Source organism: Musca vetustissima, unplaced genomic scaffold (genome assembly GCF_032173495.1).
Source record: "Musca vetustissima isolate MV318-11 ecotype Yass unplaced genomic scaffold, APGP_CSIRO_Mvet_v1 utg102930, whole genome shotgun sequence".
NCBI lineage: Eukaryota > Metazoa > Arthropoda > Insecta > Diptera > Muscidae > Musca > Musca vetustissima.
This window is the reverse complement of record NW_026883540.1, coordinates 1-23,971: the sequence shown is the minus strand read 5'-3', so window position 1 is coordinate 23,971 and position 23,971 is coordinate 1. Positions and strand designations below refer to the sequence as shown.

General features: G+C 36.3%; 2 non-coding genes across 2 annotated transcripts; both read left to right on the top strand.

Annotated features, from left to right (window-relative positions):
* The first annotated feature begins 16,406 nt into the window (after positions 1 to 16,406).
* On the top strand, positions 16,407 to 16,478 carry Trnag-ucc (transfer RNA glycine (anticodon UCC)). Its single transcript has one exon. It is a non-coding gene; the product is annotated as a tRNA-Gly (tRNA).
* Positions 16,479 to 16,726: 248 nt separating this feature from the next.
* Positions 16,727 to 16,808, top strand: Trnas-uga (transfer RNA serine (anticodon UGA)). Its single transcript has one exon. It is a non-coding gene; the product is annotated as a tRNA-Ser (tRNA).
* The last annotated feature ends 7,163 nt before the right edge of the window (positions 16,809 to 23,971 follow it).

The window sequence follows — 23,971 nt, the reverse complement described above, 5'->3', positions numbered from 1 at the left end:
ACCTTAAATCGGACGAAAATATATATGGGAGCTATATCTAAATCTGAACCGATTTTCATGAAACATAACGCACATCATTCTAGACCTAATTCATTACGCTGTGACAAATTTCGTGCAAATCGAAAGATATATGGGGACTTTAGTGCACCATTTACAAAAAATCGGACAAAAATATATATGGGAGCTATATCTAAATCTGAACCGATTTTTATGAAATTTTACACACATTATTCTAAACCTAATTCATTAGGCTGTGCCAAATTTCGTACAAATCGAAAGATATATAGGGACTTTGGTGCACCATTTACCTTAAATCGGACGAAAACATATATGGGAGCTATATCTAAATCTGGACCGATTTTTATGAAATTTTACACACATCATTCTAGAGTCAATTCAGTACGCCATGCCAAAATTCGTGCAAATTGAAAGATATATAGGGACTTTGGTACACCATTTACCTTAAATCGGACGTAAATATATATGGGAGCTATATCTAAATCTGAACCGATTTTTCCTAATTTCAATAGGGTTCGTCCTTGGGCCAATTAAATTTCATCCAAATTGGATCACAAAAATACATGGACGGACAGACGGACCGACAGACAGACGGACCGACAGACAGACGGACATGCTTAAATCGATTCAGAAAGTGATTCTATGCATATTCTCAAAAGGAACCTTGTGTCTATCTCGATTATTTTTGCCTGTTACAAACATATGCACAAAGAAATAATACCCTGTACAACAGTGTGGTGAAGGGTATAAACAGGGAATACTTAATCCCGCTAATGTGTGGGATAGTGCCTCTAAAACTTACAAATGGGTCGCTACCTTTATACTGTGATATACGAAATCATAAAATCCATAATGATCATTTGGTAAGGAAAATTGACTGCTCAACAAAACCTGAAAAACTCAGTTAGATCCTATCAGATTTTCGATAGTTGAAGTTACCAGAAACTTGGACCGACATTGATAATTTGGTATGGGCTACCTTTAAAAGTGAACAAATATTAATATATATTAATTTTGATTTCGACCCAGTGGGAACCCAAAATACCAAATTACAGCTGATAATGTTGCTGTAAAATTACAAAAAAAAACACGCTCTGATAATCCTTAAGAAAGATTCACCCTTTATGATAGTCCTTAGAAAATATATAAGAAAACCAATCTCCGATAGTCCTTTTAGAAATTATTATTTACCAAAACTCTACTTGGGAAAATATTACTTGAAAAACCGGGATTACTGATGGTCCTTTAGAAAATATTCTCTAAAAGCATATACGCCTCTGATAGTCCTTTCGAATTTGTTTTCGTTCAAATTTAATCATGTATATATTCTTACTAATTTATTATTAACTTTTAAATCTTGAAACAATACTCATCTGTATTACATTCACAATTATTTCCCAAAATAATGTATATGAATTCCGATCGTATTTAAGTGTCTGCGGCAACAACTTAAATTTCGATGAGACGATGATGGTGGACATCTAACATGAGTTTTACGTGTTTTGCGAACATTAATATGCTGCTAATCCAAAGGCACCAGATCAAGGGGAATAGCAACGCAGCAACAACCACATCGGCAGCAGTAACATGTTACGCTCAGTGGACGCTCATTACCACAAAGTGTGTGTGTGTGTGCTTGTAAAGAATTCTCAAAAAAATATACCTTGCCAATTCAAATTGTATTTTTTCTACCAAAAATATAAAGGTTAAGTGCGAGAATAGAGGACAAAAATTGAGACTAAACTATTATCAGAAAACCCATTAAGTACTTCAGCGTATAGGAATACCCAAAAAGTATTTGGGCGCCACATAATACATAACTTAGTAATGATGGTAATGCTACTTTGGCATATAGGTCCAGCAATCATCTGACCATATCCCTAGCATAAAATAAAGAACGTGTAATATAGATTGCATTATCCTTCGGTAAAGGATCCTTCAGCTGTTTTATATAAATCCCATGCCCTTACTAGACTCATCGTCTATCAAAGACAGCCTCTTTGTAAGTAATTACAATTGTCAATATTTATTTGATCTAATCATTACTAGGTAATGAGATTTTTGTAAGGCACCGACCGACCATAATTTCGTCCCATTTCGTCAACTCTTCTCCGCCTATTTTGGTCGAAAATTCTACACAATGGCAATGTTGGGCCTGATGCCACCAGTGCGGGAGTAACCACAACATTGTGACGTTGTTGTGACTTGTCGTTTCGTTCTTTTTCTCTCTTTTTTGTTGATGGCGGTGCTGTGAATTGTTGGTTAGTACAAAATAAAACTTTTGTAACCTGTCAACATTGTGATGATTTAGAACCCATCAACCGAACAATAAATGCAACAATAAGACACCAAACATGCGAAATGCGAATGAAAGCAAAAATGCTACGACTCTTCGGCTTCGTAGCCCCCTTAAATCGTTAGCAGAACAAATGTTGCTTCAATAAGTTAACAATTGCCCCGAAATTGTTGCATGTTCGTTGCGAGATGGGATTTTATGGCTGGTTGAAAAGCCTGAGGTTGCGATTGTTTTTTTTTCGGGGTTTGACAACCGAAAACCTTACAGTAGCAACAATTTTTGTGGCATTTCATTTGCAACCGAGCGGCGGGATAACAACAAGCACAACAAAAATATTTAATTTCTTTTTGTGGTTTTTAAACAATCATTCAAACTTTGAGCTGTTTCGGATAAATGACTTGTCGTTGGAAGTCTTTGCAAATCACAATACACAACAAAATCGTTCGGGTCGGCATTTTCGCATTGAGGTACAAAGTCACCAAAAAGTCGTTAATAAAACAATAAATGGAAAACCACAAAAAATTCTCCGCTTCAAACACTTGGCTTGAGCAACAATCGGAGGATCGCGGTTACTTCATTCATCTTTCCAAATCCATTCAAAAACAAAATATCATTGGTTACCTCATCAACACATGGGGAACGAATATTTTCAGTGACTCAAAAAAGACGTGGATGTTTTAAGGAATACTTTTTAGGGGATACAATAGGCGTGGATTTTATTACTTTACTTACCTAAGTGGCTTGTGCGAGAACCATCAGCTGGTTCGCTTTTATATGTCTTCTGGACTGGGGCATCTTCATCCATTCTCACAACATGACCTAGCCAACGTAGTCGCTGCAGCTCAATACCTCTAACAATGTCGATGTGCGAGAATAGCTGGTACAACTCATGGTACATTCGACGGCGATATTCATCAACGCATATCGGCCCCTAGATCTTTCGGAGAATTTTTCTTTCAAACACCCCAAGGGCTGCCTCATCTGCTTCCGCAAGTACCCATGCTTCAGATCCATATAATAGCACGCGTAGTATCAGTGTCTTGTAGGGTGTGAGTTTGGTCTGGCGGGAGGTGGCCTTGCTTTTGAGTTGCTTGCTCAGACCCTAGTAGCATCTGTTGGCCATCGCAATCCTTCTCCGAATTTCAAAACTGATGTCATTCGTTTTATTTATGGCGGTACCAAGGTATATAAAATCTACCTCGAAGTTGTAGTTCTCAAGTTCCACAGTTGGTCCGAGTCTACTGGACGTCTTGCGCTTTGATGCCATCAGCTTGGTCTACTCGCCGTTTACTGCCAGACCTACTTTGGCAGACTCCTTCTCAATTTCTTCAAAGGTGGCTGTTACCGCTCGCAATGTTCGACCCATTATATCGATGTCATCGGCGTAGGCGAGTAACTCGTGTTGTTTGGTGTACATAATGTCATTTCTGTTCACTTTTGCCCCTCGTATGACCTTTTCCAGCAGGATGTTAAAAAGGTCACACGACAAACTATCACCTTGTCTGAATCCTCGTTCGGTATTAAAGGGCTCCGAGAGGTCCTTTCCGACCTTAACTGCTGATCTTGTGCCTGTTAAAGTTATCCTGCATTAATTTTGCAGGAATGCTAAACGCAGACCTGGCTTTATACACATCTGAATGGATAGGGCTGTCGAATGCGGCTTTATAGTTGACGAGTAGATGGAATGTGTCGATGTGTTTTTCGTGGGTTTTTTCCAGGATTTGGCGCAGAGTGAAAATTTGGACAATGGTGGACTTGCCAGGTATGAAGACACATTGGTATGGTCCAAAAATGTCATTGATCATTGGCTTCAGTCGTTCACACAGCACACTGGATAGCACTTTATATGCGATGGGAAGGAAACTTATTCCTATCGTCTTGTCTCCTTTTTTGTGCACGGGACACAGGATGCTGAGGTTCCAATCATTGAGCATGTATTCTTCTAGCCAAATTATACTAATCAGCTGGTGCATGCTCCTTACCATCATCTGACCACCAGTCGTAAATAGATCGGCTTGTAACCCATCGGCACCTGCTGCTTTATTATTCTTCAGCTGATTGATTGCTATTTTTACATCATCTTGGCGAGGTGGTATAGACTTTATACCGTCATCTATTATTGGTTCTGGAGTATCCTCTGCACCGCTACTATTTAATACCAGAAGTTTTTCAAAATGCTCCTTTCAGATCCTCAGCACGCTGTCTGTATCTGTCACCAGGTTTCCTTCTTTATCTCTACAGGAGGATTTGCCTTCACCAAAGCCTTCGGTTTGGTGTTTTTTTACTGATAGCAATTATTTTATTTATTTTATTTATTTCATTCAAAAATGCAAATTGAAGCCTCAAAGGCCGATTGTAAATAAATTGCAAACCATACTACTCCATTACCCGTTGGTAGAATTTTCGGACTTCATTCTGACTCCCATACATCTCGATTTGCTCACGCTCACGTGGTTTTATTGTTCTTCTTCTTTTTTCGGAAAATACGTTCCTCCTGTCTCCTTTTCTCCTGAAAGTTCTCCATCGTATTACGTGTTGCTACTGTCCGCAGGGTTGCACGATACGCTGCGTTTTTCATATCAGTAGCTTTACGACACTCCTGATCGTACCACGGATTTCTTGATGGTGGTCTTTGGTATCCAAGTGTTGCTTTTGGTGCAGTTTGTAGGGAGTGGCAATTCTCTGCCACTGTGCTTTTATACTATTATCGGGACAAGAAGTGCTTTCGTCAAGCAGTTGGGTAAGTTGAGCGGAGTAGGCTTCTGCAATCTGTTGTGTTTGCAGCTTTTGGACGTCAAATTTCCGTGTTACATTAGATCGCACCTTTGCTGCTACATTAAGACTGGTGCGTACCTTGGCTGCCACAAACAAAGCGCGGATTTTTCGGAGACCATCATGGGCGTGGATTTTATAAAGAATATTTTTTTAAAAAACCACCAGAGGCGTGGATTTTTTTAAATATATTTTTTATAACCACTGTGCCTTGAAATCAATGAGTATCTCAATGACTTTGCCGACTTCGAACAAGTGTCAGTATTTAATTTGCCAAACATTTTAAAGCCAACAATTCATTTTGGTTTCTGTATGTTTCAAAAAGTTGTCACTATTGGTCAGGTTGTTGTTTTTTTTCACACCGAGATCTATGCGTGCGGTCTTTTTTAGAATCGGCACTTTTTTCAACACCCTTTCGCCATTTGGCTAATGTGCATTTAAATCAAGTTTGGACTTTAATAGTTTTCTCTCGGTGTTAGTGTGTGGCACTACAGCATTTTGTGGACTTCTTTAGAAGTCTAAAATCTTTACATTATTTGACCAATATGTTGTCTTGTTGTTGCTGTTGTGTCACTGCAGAATATGAATAACTATGTTGCAATCATAAAGTCTTTGCTGCAAAATGTTGCTCAAAGGTGTCGACACTTTTAACTCATTTTTTGGACACGAGAAACAGGCAGCGAAACTTCAAAGCTTGTGCGTGTGGCACCGCTTTGTAATTAAATTTAATAATCGCTAATTTTGCTGATCATTGAAAAGTAAAACATATAGGTGAAGGCAATACAAAATTGTAACGGAGAATGGGTATAAAGTCAGTGGATTTCGGTTGAAAAAAATTAACAAATAATTTAAAAATAAAATAATAAAAAAAAAATTGTTTTTAATTTTCGGTTGAAAAAAAAAACTTAAAAATAAAATAATTAAAAAAAATTAAACCTGTGAGCGGAGCAGTATAGTCGGATGGGGTCGACCATATGAAACCCTATACAACTTCCACCAAACTCTAATTTTTGTGGTTCTATACTCTGAGCCTGGGAAAATGTTCGAGATATTAGCACTCTCTTGACTGATTATAGGTCAACAGCTCCACGTTCTAACCCTTGCATATTTTCCAAATCTTGTTTTCCCGAGGTGAATATTTAACCCATAAACTAAAAATGTGACCACCTTAGGTTGTGGTTGATTTGACCCTCGGAATATTGACCGATCATCATCTAAACAGCCGTTCTAAGTAATTATTCAGATCCCCCTCACCGTGTAAAATATGTGATGTTCTGCATATAATGCCATCGAACGACTAAAAAATCTGACAAAAATAAAGATTTCGGTTTATTGCACCATTGACCATAACTTTATGTAAAAAATTAAAGCGATCAGCGTGACATTTCCGCCCTCTAGTTGCGTAATTTTAGTACTAAACAATATCATAGCACATAGACACCTTCAAATATTTACGTATAACTCCCACATCCGAGTACATACGACAATATAAAGGGCAACCACTCTTCTTGGATATACGCCATAGAATACAATTTTTGTCATTTTCCACACAAAAGTCAGGGTCCATTTGACCTGCTAAATAATGGCAGATCTTTATAAAAATATGCATACTTATTCTTAGGCCCGATCCCCTTCTCCATGTAAAATTTCACGATGTTCGGACCATAACTGCGACCTCTGGAGCGACCAGAAAACCCGATAAAAATTTAGTATTTGGTCCATTTCATCCTTTAAATATTATCCGATCTTTACCAAAAACAATAGGGGTATTCATTGGCCAGAACCCATTCTACATGCAAAATATCGTCAAGATTGGTCCATAACTGTGGCTTGTATCATGTTTACAAATTATAATGAACAGACGGACGGACTGACACACATGTCTAGATCGACTCAGCTAGTCGAGATATGACGATCGGTATACTTAAAGGTGAGTCCAGGACCAATATTTCGCGGCGTTACAAACTTTTGGGGCTGCACAAAGCTATAATACCCTGACAACATAGTTTTGTAGGGTATAAAGAGTAAATTGATTCATCAACGCCTAGACGAAACGGCTAAAGCTAGAATCTTGAAATTTTAGGTGAGTGTCACTCTTGGTCCAAAGGTGATTGATAAGGCTGGGTTTTTGGAAATTCGTACTAGAACCGTACCAAAAGTACTAAATATGGTATCGTTTGTATTTGGCGAACCAGTAGAGCTAGAACTCTGAAATTTGGATTGAAGGGCACTGATGGAGTGTAGAATAGATGTAGCAAAGGACTTTTAGTACTGAAATGTACTAAATTTGGTACAATTTCGTAGCCTGTGAATGGATTGAGCTAAAAACTGGAAATTTGAAATGCAAATTAAGGTTGAGAATTATGGTCGATATGAGGAGAGTTTGGAAAGAGTGTACTTATGTGTACGAAAAGTACTATATGGTACTATATTTGATACAAATTTGATTTGGAGGTAGAAATCGAACTGGAATACTGAAAAATTAAAGTAACATTACCGTCGGAGTGTAGGATTGGGATATGTGCGCAGTTTTGGAAATTTTTACTTATGTGTACGAAAACTACTAAATCGTACTATAATTGGTACAATTTGGATTTGGGTGAACCGATAGAGCTGGAACAATGAAGTTTGGAGTTAGGATCATTGTAGGGATGTAGGTTTAGGGTCAGGATTCAGTTTACCAAATTGATACTTATGGGTACTATATGGTACTAAATTTGGTACATTTTTATTTTAGGTGAACCAATAGAGCTCGAATCATGAAATTTGGAGTCAGGATCACTGTTGAGCTGTAAGATTGAAATATGTAGGAAGTTTTAGAAATTTGTACTAATGTGTACTAAATTTGGTACAATTTAAATTGTGGGTGAAGCGATAGAGTTGAGATCATAAACTTTTGATTTAGGATCACTGTGGAGGTGTAGGATTGGGGTATGTAGGAAGTTTTGGAAATTGGTACTATTGTGTACTAAATTTTGTACATTTTAATTGTGGGTGAACCGATAGTGTTGGAATCGTGAAACCTGGATTTTAGATCACTGTGGGGGTGTTGGTTTGGGGTAAGAAGGAGGTTCTGGAAATTCGTACTACTGTGTACTAAATTTGGTACATTTTATATTGTGGGTGAACCAATAGAGTTGGAATCCCGAAATTTGAATGTGGATGGTTGAACAGGGTACTTATGGAAATAATGTGTGCTAAATGGAAAATTTGGATTTGGGTGAACCTTTAGAGCTCGAATCATGAAATTTGGTACTAAATGGTACTCAAATTTAATTTATGGTCAATGTTAATACACGTTTAAATATTACATACATTCGCTAACGAAGTTGCGGGCATATGCTAGTTTAAAAATAAAAAAAATTAAAAAAAAATAATTAAAAAAAAAATATTCTTTTAAAATCCAGGTCTTGTGTGGTTCTCTAAGAAAATATTTTTTAGGTCCACACCATATAGGGGTCCCTGAAAAAGTAATCTTTAAAAATCCACGTTTTCTTTGGGCCCTGAAAAAATGTTCTTTAAAAAACTACAAGAAAAATAAAGTACTAAATGATGTAATTTTGTCTGTAACAGCAAGGTATTATTGATTCAATGGAACTCTGTGTAGATGGCCACCCACTGGTATAACACAAAAAAATCATTTATAAAAAAATTACCCCCTTCCCCACAACCTAAAAAACAAACAATATCCAACAGAGTTGGTTACATTAAGACGAAAGACATTTCGTTCAGTTTGTTGTTCCTTTTTTTTGCATTTTTCATGTCTTGCCATTATGATTGTTGTGTTTTTTTTTACAGATTTCCCCCTTTTTCATAAGCAAAATGGAAAATATACCCTGACATTGCATTTCCCTTTTCGGTGGGTGGATGGAAGGTTATAACGACACACAAAGGCAAATGCATGTTTCTTTTCCTCTGTGAGGGTGAGGGTGATGCGGTGAGGTTGATACGAGATCCATGAAGGACTAATTGCAATAATCCATTTATAAGCTAAATTTCATGTTGCTTATAAACATCACACAATACAATAGCACTTTTTTATTGTCGTTTGTTTTTTTTGCTTTTGTTGTTTGGCTTTTCCATGTTATTGACAGTGTTTCGCTCAATTTCGCCACAACTTCCATTTGTTTTCCCCTATTGTTTGGTTGTGTTTTTTTCTTCTTCTTCTATTGTTGATTTCATATTTCCATATCTGGCCAAAGGGCATATTAGCCATATTTCTTTTTACGTTATTCTTTTGGGTTATGATATATATTTCGTTTTTTTCTTTTCTTTAAATCTCCTTGGAATTGTCCAAAGAAGAAAGCTATTTTGTGGCTTAAACACAAAAGAAGGAAATATATTTCTTAAGGGGTTTTAATACAGAAGTAAATATTTTCGTTTCGGGTAATTAAAGTTGGATTTTATTTGAATCAAAAAAAAGATATTAGAAATATTGTTTGAAATTCCACGCCTGATTTGATCCCTAAAAAAACAATCTTTAAACATCAAGGACTGTTTTGGTCCATGAAAAAGTATTCTTTAACAAATCCAGGCCTATCGTAGCATTTGCAAACATATTCGTTAAAAAAAATCCAGACACCTGTGACTTTTTTTACGAATCCACGCCTGTAATGATCCCTGAAAAGCTATTCTATAAAAAATACACGCCTGTGATTACTTACTTAGCAGGCTTGTTACAGAACGGTTGTTCCATAAGCCAAGCTTAAAAAAGATTTCCAAGCGCTTCGGTGTTGTGCGCAAATCCACCAATTTGGAAGACCACGTTCCTAGATGTTGTTTTCTACTTGGTCTTTCCATCTAATTCGTGGCCTTCCCCTTCTACGGGAACCATCAGTAGGCTCGTTTCTATATGCCTTTTGAGCTGGGGCATTCTCATTCATCCGCACAACATGGCCTAGCCACCGTAGTCGCTGCAGCTCAATACGACTGACTATGTCGATGTCCGCGTATAAATTGTAGATTATCCCTGAAAATTTATTTTTTCAAAAATCCACGTCTTTAGCAGTTTCAGAAAGAAATTTTTTCATCAAGGCTAGGTGGTATACACTCTGTACCATCATCTCTTATTAGGCCTGGGGTATCTTCTTCATCGCCACTATTTATACCCTTCACCACACTGTGGTACAGGGTATTATGTCTTTGTGCATATGTTTGTAACAGGCAAAAGGAAACGAGATAGACACATGGTTCCTTTTGAGAATATGCATAGAATCACTTTCTGAGTCGATATATGCATGTCCGTCCGTCTGTCCATGTTAAATTGTGAACAAAGTACAGGTCGCATTTATTATCCGAATTGGATGCAATTTGGCATACGTCACTTATTTGGCCCAAGGACGAACCCTATTGAAATTGGGAGAAATCGGTTAAGATTTAGGTATAGCTCCCATATATATTTTCGTCCGGTTTAATGTAAATGGTGCACCAAAGTCCATACATATCTCTCAATTTGCACGAAATTTGGCACAGCGTACTGAATTAAGCCTAGAATGATGTGTGTTAAGTTTCGTGAAAATCGGTTCCGATTTAGATACAGCTCCCATATATATTTTCATCCGATTTTAGGTAAATGGAGCACCAGAGTCCCTATATATCTTTCGATTTGCACGAAATTTGGCACAGCATAATGAATTGGGTCTAGAATAATGTGTGTTAAGTTTCTTGAAAATCGGTTTATAGCTCCCATATATATTTTCGTCCGAATTAATGAATTTGGTGAATTTGGTGGAAATCTTTCGATTTCCACGAAATTTGGTACAGCGTACTGTTTCGTGAAAATCGGTATATATAGCTTCTATAAATATAGCTTCTATAAATATTTTCGTCCGATTTGAAGTAAATGGTGCACCAAACTCCTCATGTTTATCAGATATATATCTAAATAATAAACGGGTATCCGACTGATATATGCTTTAAATTGATTTACATAATTTTGTCCCATTGTTAGAAGCAACTCTATATCGGACCAAATGAAAAATTTAGTATAGGTTGCAGAAAGATATGTTCATGGGTCCAATTTCATTTTACTGATCCTTCAAAAATGCGACGTCTGTTAAGATTCATCTGTTGAATGTTGAATATATATTGAATATACTTTCCTTACTGGTTGATACCAGAAACTTTTCAAAATGCTCCTTCCAGATCCTCAACACGCTGTCGGTATCTGTCACCAGATTTCCTTCTTCATATCTACAGGAGGTTGTGCCTGCACCAAAACCTTCGGTTTAGTATTTCACTCGTTGGTAAAATTTCAGGACTTCATTCTGGCATTCATCATTCATTCTGCACATCTCGATTTGCTCACGATCACGTTTTTTTGGTTCTTTCTTCTTTTTTTCTGAAGACACGTTTCTCCTCTCTCCCTTTCTCCCGATAATTCTCCATCACAGTACGTGTTGCTACTGTCTGCAGTGTTGCCCTGTTGTGTTTGCAGCTTTTCGAGTTTCCGTGTTACATTAGATCGCACCTTTGCTGTAACATAACGACGAGTAAATTCGGATCGATCGAACGTCTAATACACTGGATGAATGCCTTCCGTCTATCACAACATGATCAATTTGATTTCTCGTTGCTTGATCAGGAGAAATACAGGTGCGCTTGTGTATATCGAGACCTCATGCCGTTGTCGGATGTTTCTTCATGGAGGCTGAATTTTCCGACGGTGAGGTCAAAGATATTTTCCATTCCGATTTTTGCATTAAAATCTCCTAGCAGAATTTTAATGTCATGGCCAGGACAGCGATCATATGCCGTTTTTAGGCGCTCGTAAAATATGTATTTTGTCTTCGGTCGCAGCATGGGCGCAAATAAGACGGATGTAGAAGAACTTCGCTTTTATGCGAATTATAGAAATTCGCTCATCTACTGGAGTGATTCTGGAGACGAGATCTTTTATTCTCCTGTTAACCATAAATCCGCAGCCAAATTCATGTCTCGTTTCATGGCAGCTATAATACAGTGCGTAATCGTCTGATTTACTTACGCTAGTCCCTCTCCATAGCATTTCTTGTAATGCAATAATATCGACTTTGTACTTCTTGGATACATCCGCCAAAGCGAAAAATGCGCCTGTTCTGTACAACGTGCGCATATTCCTTGTGCAGATTCGCAGATCGTGGTCCTTTATACGATTGCGGGGGTGGTCTTTTTTTGATTTTTTATAGTAGGAGGAGTTTCCCGAGTGTGGGCAAATAACCCGACGCCTCAACCCATTTCTTATATTTCTTATGGGTGAACTCGCGGCACATATCATCCCACTATTTCAACGGGTGATGAAAATAGCTACCACAGGTGACACCGCGGGGAGGTCAGTGTCCACAATTGAGATGAAAGATGGACCAAGATAAGCCTGGGCTTCGCCATTTTTAAGCCAATCAGAGCCGTTGATTGATATCTATCATGCCATACGCCACCCCCCCCCCCCCCTTGAAAAAAATATTCTTCATAAAATCCACGCCTTTGGTGGTCCTTGAAAAAATATTCTTCATAAAATCCACGCCTTTGGTGGTCTTTGAAAAAATGTTCTTCATAAAATCCACGCCTTTGGTGGTCCTTGAAAAAATAGTATTCATAAAACCACGCCTTTGGTGGTCATTGAAAAAATATTCTTCATAAAATCCCCGCCTTTGGCGGTCCTTGAAAAAATATTCTTCATAAAATCCACGCCTTTGGTAGTCCTTTAAAAAATATTCTTCATAAAATCCTCGCCTTTGTTGGTCCTTGAAAACATATTCTTCATAAAATCCACGCCTTTGGTTGTCCTTGAAAAAATATTCTTTATAAAATCCACGACTTTTGTAGTTTCAGAAAAAAATATTCTCAAAAAATCCACGCCTATGGAAGCCCCTAAAAATCCACGCCTGTGTTGGTCCCTGAAAAAATATTCTTAAAAAAATCCACGCCTGTGTTGGTCCCTGGAAAAATAATCTTGAAAAATTCCACGCCTGTGTTGGTCCCTGAAAAAGTATTCTTAAAAAATTCCTCCTGTATTGGTCCCTGAAAAAATATTCTTTAAAAAATCCACTCATTGTATGGGTGTCTGGTTGGAATGGGTACCATACTTCTCCTACACCAATATACATATTCGTTACATATTTATTAATTGTATTTATCTAAATAAAACACAATTTATTTAATTCACAGCACCTGTCAATATTTTCTCTTTTATTAACTTCTGTCTGTTCAGACTTCTGTCTATTCGTTCGTTCAACATTGTGTCAATAACATTTTTATATTCATTTTCATTACAATTTACTTTTTTTGCTGCTGCTGTTAGCTGATAAATCCTTTATCAAAAAAAAAAAAAAATACTATATTGGAAAACGTGTTGTCGTCGTCGACACGAATTATTGAAATTTATGTCCCCAAAATAGAATCGAATTGAATTTAGTTGTCGGATTGTGAGACGGACAGACACAACAGTAACATGTGTAACTGCTGTTTATTTGCCGGCCCCGCCGATAGATAATGAAACGGCCAGAGCAGGGCACGTTCCAAATGTTTATCGGCATGGCTGGTTGGACGTCATAAATCCTTGTTGTTATTTATCGCAAAATACGAACATGAGTGTTATGGGTGTTGTTGTCGTTCGAACTTGTTGGCGTATTAACACATTTATTTGTAATGTTTAATATCTGTTCTAAGCATTTCTGAATTGTTGTGCAAATAATTGTGTTTGGCTGTCTAGTAATCGAAAGAGCTCAACAAATATTATTAAAAATGTTGGTAAAACTACGTTGGAAATACAACTCAAATTGTGGTAATAAATTAGGTCAAGGCTTAATATGTCGGAATTTGGTATGTAATTTTTTTCAATTTCCAATATAGGCGTGGATTGAAATATAATTTTCAATGAGCAATATAGGAGTGGATTGTTTAAAGAATATTTTTTCTAGGGCCATACAAGGCGTGGATTTTTTTAAAGAATATTTCTTCAGGGACCCACACAAGGCGTAGATTTTTAAAGAATATTTTTTCAGGGACCCACACAAGGCGTAGATTTTTAAAGAATATTTTTTCAGGGACCCTCACAAGGCGTGTAAAAAATAATTTTTCAGGGACCCACACAAGGCGTGGATTTTTTAAAGAATATTTTTTCAGGGACCCACACAAGGCGTGGATTTTTTAAAGAATATTTTTGAATAGGACCCACACAAGGCGTGGATTTTTTAAAGAATATTTTTTCAGGGACCCACACAAGGCGTAGATTTTTTAAAGAATATTTTTTCAGGGACCCACACAAGGCGTGGATTTTTTTTAAAGAATCCTTTTTTAGGGACCCACACAAGGCGTGGATTTTTTTAAATAATACTTTTTTCAGGGATCTACACAAGGTGTGGATTTTTTTAAGAATATTTTTTCAGGGACCCACACAAGGCGTGTTTTTTTTAAAGAATATTTTTTCAGGGACCCACACAAGGCGTGGATTTTTTTAAAGAATCCTTTTTTAGGGACCCACACAAGGCGTGGATTTTTTTAAATAATACTTTTTTCAGGGATCTACACAAGCTGTGGATTTTTTTAAGAATATTTTTCAGGGATCTACACAAGGTGTGGATTTTTTTAAAGAATATTTTTTTCAGGGACCCTCACAAGGCGTGGATTTTTTTAAAGAATATTTTTTCAGGGACCCACACAAGGCGTGGCTTTTTTTTAAAGATTATTTTTTCGGGACCCACACAAGGCGTGGATTTTTTTAAGGAATATTTATAAGGGACCCACACAAGGCGTGGATTTTTTTAAGGAATATTTTTTAAGGACCCACACAAGGCGTGGATTTTTTTAAAGATTATTTTTTAGGGACCCACACAAGGCGTGGATCTTTTAAAGAATATTTTTTCAGGGACCCACACAAGGCGTGGATTTATTAAAGAATATTTTTTCAGGGACCCACACAAGCGTGGATTTATTAAAGAATATTTTTTCAGGGACCCACACAAGCGTGGATTTATTAAAGAATATTTTTTCAGGGACCCACACAAGCGTGGATTTATTAAAGAATATTTTTTCAGGGACCCACACCCATTTGTGTTGCTGTTAATCTTTATAAGACCCTGCAACACAACGCGAAAGCGCTCACTACAAATGCAAATAGACTCAGACAAATTTTAATGAGATTTTGTGGCATTTCATTTACAAAAAAAAAAAATCCAAAAACAATATTGACAAAAAAATTCACGGTTTATATTTCTAACTTCTTGACTAAATAGCAGCGGTCTGAGGGGTGAAGGTATTTCACTTTTTTTTGGGTTTGATATTTATTGAAAAGTGCGTCTTTTTCATTTACAGCACGTGTTTGCTATCGGATTAATAAGCTGGGTAATAACAGTTTCATAGCTGGAGTCTTAGCGGAGCAACAGTGAGAACGAACGATTACAAAAAAAAAAAAAAATTTCCTGGGTGGTAAATAACACCCAGCATCCGTTGAGGGGTGATGGTGGTGGTGTGTGTGCGTGTGTCTGTGATGGTTTACTGCATTCTAAGTAGTCTGGGTAATAAAATGTATCATTTTCAGAGTATTTTACCCTCAAAAATGTTTGCTTTATTTAAATGGCAAAGTTTCCTTTTCGCTCCGCACCTCATCCTCCACATCCCTTCATTTGCCGATCCAAATTCTTTTGAATTTTTAACAACAACAGCAACAACAAATAATATTATGATTTGTTTAGCCGTTTATTTGTTTTCAAAATGAAATTGGATTTTCCTGTCCTGTTTTTTCGTTTCCGTTTTGTTTTAAAAGCCAATTTTGTTGTTACTGATGTTTTTTTTTTTTTCTTCCTTTGCCATTCGTCTCGTTTGTCCACTATGTGGTATGCCATGGATATGGGGACCTTGTAAATTGAAAAGAAGCGGAAATTATCTTTCTTTTAAAAATTAATAAAAACAAATATTCATTTTTGAAGATTTATCGCTTTCGCATTTGTTGGCCGATGGCTGTTTAAAAAGCCACAGCTGTCCTGGTCATTTTTATATTGGGAAATTATTTGTTTTTATGGCAAATTGAAAAGCATAAATTAATTGAAAATAAGGTAAAAAATGAGGGAAGATATTAATGGTTGACGGAAGGTGGGTATTATCTTTTAGAAACATATCTTTAGAAAAATTATTTTTAATTAATCCAGTCCTTGAGTGTATTTAGAAAAAAAATAGTAAATCCACGCCTTGAGAGTCTTTAGAAAAATATTTTGTTAATAAATCCACGCCTTGAAAGTCTTTAGATTTTGTTTAATAAATCCACGCCTAGAGAGTCTTTAGATTTTTTTAATAAATCCATTATTAATTTAATATCTATAATCATATAGAACATGAACACATAAGGGCGTCGGTGGTGTAATGGTCAGCATAGTTGCCTTCCAAGCAGTTGATCCGGGTTCGATTCCCGGCCGACGCACATCTCCTTTTTTCTTATTTTCCCCTTGTCTTATTTAATTACAAAATATTATCAAAATTATAAAGTACAAAACATTTATCACAATGTCATCGCATTCTTCTGAAAGAGATGATGTTAGTTAGATAATCCTTACCAAAACATAAAGGAGGTTTCAGGGGTTGAATATTGATATTACATTTTAACTCTCTCTCTGGAATAGTGAGAGAGGGAGAGAAACTCCACTGAGTTTTGTCACTCACTGATCACAAGCTGCGGTGTCCGAGTGGTTAAGGAGATGGACTTGAAATCCATTGGGTTCTACCCGCACAGGTTCGAATCCTGTCCGCAGCGAATGTTTTTTGTAGCGTGCATCTTTCCATACAAAGGACACTCAACATTTTCGGTATGCTCAAGGGGTTATTGAGCCCATTAATAAATCGAATTCGATAAAATTTGGTATTTTAATATCGAATATGGTAAAAAATCTCCATTATTAAAAATTTTTAATTTCGGCCTCTTTTAGGGGTAGTCCCCATATAACCCCTTTTTATACCCTTCATAGGTTGGAGGGTATATTAATTTTGTTTTTCCGTTTGTAACTTGATCAGCGTAAAATTCTATGATGATATAGCCATGTTCGTCTGTCTGTCCGTCTGTCTGTTGTAATCACTCTAGCGTCTAAACGAATTGAGATAGATCGCCAAAATTTTGCATAGAATCGTCTTTTGTCTGCAAGCAGGTCAAGTTCGAAGATGGGCTATATCAGTCCACGTTAGGCATAGCTCTCATGGGGGTATCCCCCAAAACTCGGTATTTTGGGGTTCTTGAGCGCATTATTAAATCGAATTCGCTAAAATATGATATTTTGAAAACGCATATGGTAAAAAAATCTCCCTTCTTATAAATTATTAATTTCGGGCCCTTTTAGGGGTAGTCTCCATATAACCCTTTTTTATACCCTTCACCACACTATGGCACAGGGTATTATGTCTTTGTGCATATGTTTGTAACAGGCAAAGGGAAACGAGATAGACCCATGGTACCTTTTTCGATTTACGCATATCCGTCTGTCCGTTCATGTATTTTTGTTAACAAAAACAGGTCGCATTTGTGATCCGATTTGGATGACATTTGGCACAGTTCACTTATTTGGCCCAAGGACGAACCTTATTGAAATTGGAGAAATTCGGTGCAGATTTAGATATAGCTCCAATATATAGTTTCGTCCGAGTTTCAATAAATGGTGCACCAATATATGGCCGAATGACACAAAATGTAGCATAACGTACTGAAGTGACCGTATCATAAAGTGTGTAAAGGTTCGTTAAAATCGATTCAGATTTAGATATAGCTCCCATATATAGTTTCGTCCGATTTTTTGTGAATGATACACCAAACACCCAATATTTTTCCGATTGGGACAAAATTTTGCACAGAGTTCTGAGTTCTGATGATGCACCAAACTCCCAATATTTGTCCGATTGGGACAAAAGTCTGCAAAAGTCCATCAGATTTAGATATAGCTCACATATATAGTTTCGTCCAACTTTTTGTGAATGATACACCAAACTCCCAATATTTGTCTGATTGAGCAAAATTTTGCATTGCGAATGCAATTGAGAAAAAAATGATGTGTGATAAGGTGTTAAAATCGGTTCAGACTTTGATATAGGTCCTTTATATTTTTTCGTTCGATTTTATGTAAATCACCTATGTTTTTTTCGATTTACACGAAATTTGGCAGAGGGTATTAAATTGAATGTAGAGTGATAACAAAAAATAAATGGTGTATGAAACGATTGCTTAATTAGGTCCATGTGTTTATATATAGCTCCCATACATAATTTTACTCGATGTCATACAAATGGTAGACCAAAGAATCCAAGTCTGCTCGTTTGACAAGCTGAGAAGACCAAGCTGATGGTATTAACGCGCAAGACGTCCAGTAGACTCGGAAAAACTGTGGAAAATGAGAACTACAGCTTGAGATAGTCAAAAATTGTATATACCTTGGTACCGCCATAAATAAAACTAATGACATCAGTTTTGAAATTCGGAGAAGGATAGTGATGGCCAGCTCTTGAGTGTTTGAGAGGTAGCTCTTTGAATGTTTGAGAGGAAAATTGTACGAAAGATCTATGGGCTGATCTGCGTTGAGCTATGGGCCGATCGCCGTCGAATGAACGATCGCTATTCTCGGACATCGACATTGTTAGACGTATTGAGCTGTAGCGACTACGTTGGCTAGGTCATGCTGTGAGAATGGATGAAGATGCCCCAGCCCAGATGGCATATAAAAGCGAAGCTGATGGTTCACGCAGAAGGGGAGGGCCACGAATACGATGGAAAGATCAAGTCGAATACAAAATTGCCGAAAATGGCCTTTCAAATTGGAAAAACTGCACAAAAGACCGACGCGCCTGTCGGTCTTTTGTGCAGTTTTGGCTTATGGAACGAAGGTTCTGTCACAAGCCAGCTAAGTAAGTAAGTCAAATATCTATCTAGATATCACATTTTTTTTCGCCCGATTCCATCTCAATAGTCCTCCAAAGATTCTATGCCTGTTCTATCTGCAGGATATTGTAGATATTAACATCTCATGTATGTACCCGAAGTGGTGAAGGGTATCATATAGTCGGCCCCGCCCGACTTTACTACTCTCCTTACTGGTTTAAATTCAAATTGTTATTTGATTTTCCGCGTTTTTTTTTTTGTGTTTATTGAAATATATTCGTAGTAGAAAGTATGGAATTCTATGACGACTTAGTCATCTGTTGTAATCATTTCGCCTTCTGAGAAAATCGATATAAAGAAACCACTGAGCGGAATAGTAAAGTCGGACGGTGCCAACCATATAATACCCTACACAACTAACACTAAAGTCAAAGTTTCGAAGATTAAAGGTCAACAACTCACACTTTCTAGCATATTTTCCAAATCTTGCTTTCCCGAAACGAATATTAACGACATAAAATAAAAACTTAGAACTGCTGTTTAGATATTCCGAAGGTCAAATCAACTAAAACCTAAAGTGACCGTTTTAGTTGATTTGACCTTCGGAATATCTAAACAGCAGTTCTAAGTATTTTGTCCCTTTTACCGGGTGAAATATGTGATGTTCTGCATATAATAATGGCCTGTAGAGCGACTTGAAAATCTGACAAAAATAAAGTTATCGGTTCATTGAATCCTTGGACATAACCGAAACTCCATGTAAAATTTCTTAACTATCAGCGCTACATTTCCGCCCTCTATGGAGGTAATAGTAATACTAAACAATATCATAACACATAGTCACCTTTAAATATTTTTTATTGTAAGTCCCCACATCCGAGTACATACAACAATATATTTGGTATCAAACAAATTTTGTAATTTTTCATACGAAAGTCAGGGTCATTTGAACCACTAATTATTGACCGATCCTTTTCAAAACAGGCATGCTTATTCTTTGGCCCGATCCCCCTCTGGAGCTACCAGGAAAACCGAAAAAATTAAGTATTTGTCCATTTCATATTTACCAAAAACAATAGGGATATTCATTGGCCAGAACCGGTCCTACATGCAAAATTTCGTGAAGATTGGTCCATAATTGTGCTTGTAACGTGTTTACAAATTATAATGGATTGACGGATAGACGGACGGACACACATGTCTAAAGGTGAGTCAAGAACCAATATTTCGCGGCGTTAGAAACTCTTGGGTCTGCATAATGCTTATATCTGCATATAGCTTATATTTAAAATGCTGTAGTATATATATATATATATATATTCTTTGGATTTCATATGTCAAGTCGTGATTATGGACGATACATATCAGAACAAAAATCTAAAAAATTAAAATTTTTCGTAAAGTTATAAGCTTTTTAATATAGAGAAGAGGGCAAAAATGTGTACAGTACTAATTTGTGTATACAGTCCGAATTATTTAAAAAGCTTCGTATTCGAAATGTACAAATTCTGCCATCAGATTTTTTTAATTCTTGTAAAACAGAATATAGAGAATACTATAAAATAATTTTTTCGTCGATTTTGCATTTGGTTTTCTGGATATTGGGCTTTTATTTTTCAGAAAGAAAGTACTGTATCTCCCGAACTGAAGGATGTAGCGATGTCAAATTTTGTCCATATCCTATCTAGGATAGTTGCATTAAATCTGTGAACAGAAAATTGTTCTAAGATTATGGAAACAAATTCGGGGTTTAAAGGGTTAAAATGTCGGCTATGTTATATACCGAATTCGTTAAATTGAGTGTTCGTTAACTATCAGTATAACTTTGGTGCAGAGTATACAAACTTCGGTTGGGCTGAAATTAACGCTTTTTTGTACCCTCAGCCTTATGGTTAATAAGGGTATGTACACTTTGATACGGTGAAAATGTGCCTCATCGCCTTTACACATGTCCGTACGTTCGTTCGTTTTCCGTCTGTCTGTCATTCAAACTTTGCACATTTTAATATTTCTTCTAAAATAAGAAGATGGGGAATATCGGCCCTCTCCTTCTGGTACCTCCCCCACAAAATGGTCAAAATTGTGTTAAAAAGTACTTTTATAATAACATGCAAACGGACTATCCGATTTTACTGAAACTTTTTACAACCTATTATCTTTACAAAGCATAGATCTAGTAAGAAGATGTGAACCATTGGACCACTCCTTCTCGTACCTTCCCCACAAATGGCCAAAATAATTTTCAATATTTATAAATACAATATCGGGCGAATAGAATGCCATATGTGAACCGAATTTTGCACAACCCATTTTCTTTACGAAGTCTACATTAAGTCCGAAGTTGGGACCCATGGTCCACTTCTTCTTGTACCTACCCCACAAATGATCAAATTTGTCTATATTTTTAAATCCAATATCAGACGAATGGAATGTCTGATTTGAACCAAACCTTGCACAACTTATTTTCTTTACCAACCCTATATCAATTCCGAAGATGGGATCCAGTAGTCCACTCCTTCCGGTGCCTCCCTCACAGATGGTCAATATTTTATAAAATTTTATCAACATTAAATCCGAAACCTCCTTGATAAAAACATATTTCTTATATAAAGCTAATAATAAAATCAGTATTTAATTCCGAAAACCTCCGCAAACCATAGGCTGGGGGTATATATCTGTCGGCTACACCGACCGACATTTTTTTACTTGTTCACTTGTTACTATTCCGAATGTCCATTTTATGGTGGATTTAAATTTTGTAGCACTGTGTAATAATCATAGGTCGAAACTAAATATTCATTTTTTTTAATTTATCCTTTTAATTTCCTTTATTTTCAGAATTTCCACATTTAATTCGGAATAACTTAAAGGTAAAACTGTTATAAATATTTCTGTAAATACGCAATTATCTCACCTAGGTTCTGTTGCCCTACTGATATATTTTTCGTCTGAACAAAATTACTGCATGCCAAAAAGGTGCAAAATGATAAATTACAGAAACGTCAAAACAATGTACAATCGTCGTCAACACAACATTCAGCGGCCACAACATTCAACAATTGTATCAACAGGGTGTTCTGTCCAACTCAACTGCTCAAAGAAATGCGTGCACATCAAGCACAACATGTGTATGCCCAAGACTCACTTGACTGGCTGCCAGCCTGCCATACATGCCACATACCTGTCAGTAAGGAATGTTTGGGGTGTGCAGTGCACCCCAAAATTGCACAATTCGTAATTCGAATTCAAAAGACATTTTGCAAAAACACAACTGAACTGAATTGCTTACTTGTGTCGAACAATTGATACGAACCCACAATTAGATGACTTTTTGAATGTTGTGGACGGCACGGGAACAGCAGGCCTAGTATCCAACAAGTTGGATATGTGGAATTGTACAAATAAAATGCAGTTTTGTGGAAGTGGCAATTATGCAGCAAGTGTGTGTAGTAACAGAGGGGCCATTACTGGCAGACTTCTTCTGTAATTTCGAACTCGATCGATTTATGTCACTGTTGCAGGGTACTTCTTCTCCTTCCAAAGAAATGCAATGAAATTAAACAATTATTGATGAATTCGCACTAAGAAGTGCTACCTCAATTGACCGGACAATTTTATTACAGAGGTGTCACATCATTTTTTTAAATAAATCAATAATATTTCTTCTTGGATTTTTTAAAGAATATTTTTCAATGGCGTGGATTTTTCAAAAATAATGTTTCATAGACTACCTTAAGGCGTGGATTTTTAAAGAATATTTTACTATGACTACCTTAAGGCGTGGATTTTTTAAAGAATATTTTTCTATGACTACCTTAAGGTGTGGATTTTTTAAAGAATATTTTTCTATGACTACCTTAAGGCGTGGATTTTTTAAAGAATATTTTTCAGTGACTACCTTAAGGCGTGGATTTTTTAAAGAATATTTTTTAGTGACTACCATAAGGCGCGGATTTTTTAAAGAATATTTTTCAGTGACTATATAAGGCGCGGATTTTTTAAAGAATATTTTTCAGTGACTACCTTAAGGCGTGGATTTTTTAAAGGCGCGTGGATTTTTTAAAGAATATTTTTCAATGACTACCTTAAGGCGTGGATTTTTTAAAGAATATTTTTCAGTGACTACCTTAAGGCGTGGATTTTTTAAAGAATATTTTTCAGTGACTACCTTAAGGCGTGGATTTTTTAAAGAATATTTTTCAGTGACTACCATAAGGCGCGGATTTTTTAAAGAATATTTTTCAATGACTACCTTAAGGCGTGGATTTTTTAAAGAATATTTTTCAATGACTACCTTAAGGCGTGGATTTTTTAAAGAATATTTTTCAATGACTACCTTAAGGCGTGGATTTTTTAAAGAATATTTTTCAATGACTACCTTAAGGCGTGGATTTTTTAAAGAATATTTTTCAATGACTACCTTAAGGCGTGGATTTTTTAAAGAATATTTTTCAATGACTACCTTAAGGCGTGGATTTTTTAAAGAATATTTTTCAATGACTACCTTAAGGCGTGGATTTTTTAAAGAATATTTTTTCAATGACTACCTTAAGGCGTGGATTTTTTAAAGAATATTTTTCAATGACTACCTTAAGGCGTGGATTTTTTAAAGAATATTTTTCAATGACTACCTTAAGGCGTGGATTTTTTAAAGAATATTTTTCAATGACTACCTTAAGGCGTGGATTTTTTAAAGAATATTTTTCAATGACTACCTTAAGGCGTGGATTTTTTAAAGAATATTTTTCAATGACTACCTTAAGGCGTGGATTTTTTAAAGAATATTTTTCAATGACTACCTTAAGGCGTGGATTTTTTAAAGAATATTTTTCAATGACTACCTTAAGACGTGGATTTTTTAAAGAATATTTTTCAATGACTACCTTAAGGCGTGGATTTTTTAAAGAATATTTTTCAATGACTAACTTAAGGCGTAGATTTTTTAAAGAATATTTTTCAATGACTACCTTAAGGCGTGGATTTTTTAAAGAATATTCTTCAATGACTACCTTAAGGCGTGGATTTTTTAATACTTTTTCAATGACTACCTTAAAGCGTGG